We start from the raw sequence: 1,729 nt of genomic DNA, 5'->3' as shown, positions 1-1,729 counted from the left end.
AGCTAAGGGAGACAACCCACTATTGTTCTAAAATGATGGATAAATGTTTTCGCCCCCTATCTAGAAGCCTTGGAGAGGGAACTGACACTGATTCTAACCATTCCAACAGCTATCAAAATACCTGAAAGCAAATTCTGAATCCATCACTCTTGAGTCCAGCTTTGTCAGATAAAAGAAAAATGAGGAGGAACTCAATAGTCCAGCCTTGGCAGCCAAAGAAAAATGAGGAGGAACCCAATAGAGGGATGCTTTTGGAAGCCCTGTTAAGATATTCCAATGGACCTCTCATACAAACATTTGAAAATTGCCCTGTTCTAACTTTTTTCTAGTTCCCTGTCTAGAACTTGTAATGGTAATTACTCTTGCCTTTACTTCTCCTTCACATCTCCTATTCACCAGTCAAGGACTTTCTTTTCCCCTTAGAGATAAGAGTTATACAATTTGAGATCCGTTTAGATAGACACTAAAGGGATATCCAAATTCCCTTACCCTGCGTCCCTGTTCAGCATGGAAGAAGCCAGAGCAGTCTGTGTCCCAATTCCCTATCCACAAGTTGGGTAACCTCTTCAGAGAATGGTATGATAAAAATAGGAGGTAGGAATTGGCCAGGCAGTTAGGGTAAAGAGCCCCCAAAGAAAAGCAGCCAGTTTCTTGGCTAAAAGTCACAGTGTCCTTGGGCCTCTTAGCAACATACTCCGTTCCAAAGGCCAAAAAATGTCAAAAGTATTTGGGAGCTTTTATCTAATCCATAAAAGATTTTAGGGTTACCTCTTCAGAGGGGGGGAATGTCAGAGTATCAAAAAGCCTCATTACAAACAAAAAAAGAAAGAAAAAGAAAGAGTACATGAAGTTATCAGAAAAAAGTGATGAGGAGATATGGGAAGAGTTGGAGGGGAGGGGATGGGCATGGATTTGATCAAAACACCTTATATGCATGTATGAAATTCTCAATAATTTCAAAAAAACAAAAAACAAATAAAGAATAAACTTTTTTTAAAAAAAAATGAGAGAAAGAATGAGTTTTAACACTAGATACACCTGAATTTTAAATCCTGGCCTGAACATTATTACTGTTACTTCAGGGAAATTATTTAACCTCTCTGTGCTCCAAGTCCTAACCTCTGAACATGGAGATGAACAACTCTGATCAACCAACAGGGATGTGGTAAGAATTAAACTGCTAAGAAACATGAATCACTGATGGCGGAGTGGCAGGAAGTATAGAATATACTTATTAGCTATGAGCAGTGTCCCATTATTAAACCAAACATATATTTATAACAATCCATTTGCTTTAAGACCTTTCCTGATGTATATTTATCTAACATACAGTTTACTCACCTACAGTGTAGGCCATGGAGGAACGCTGCTTACTGGCTTGCTCCCCTGGCCCCTGCTCAGCCTGCTTTCTTGTGCAACACAGGCCCACCTGCCCAGGGGTGGCACCACCCACAGTGGGCTGGGCCCTCCCACATCACTCATCAAGAAGATGCCCCTCAGACATGGCCACAGGCCAGTCCAATAGAGGAAATTCCCCAATTGAGGCTCCCTCGACCCAGGTGTGTCAAGTTGACACTAAAGCTATCCAGCAGTCTCCAATACTGTAGTACCCACCTGTAGCTAAGGGAGACAACCCACTATTGTTCTAAAATGATGGATAAATGTTTTCTCCCCCTATCTAGAAGCCTTGGAGAGGGAACTGAAACTGATTCTAAGCATTCCAACAGCC

Source organism: Nannospalax galili, unplaced genomic scaffold (assembly GCF_000622305.1).
Source record: "Nannospalax galili isolate Female #2095 unplaced genomic scaffold, S.galili_v1.0 scaffold666, whole genome shotgun sequence".
Taxonomy (NCBI): domain Eukaryota; kingdom Metazoa; phylum Chordata; class Mammalia; order Rodentia; family Spalacidae; genus Nannospalax; species Nannospalax galili.
Note: the sequence above shows the minus strand (reverse complement) of the source record.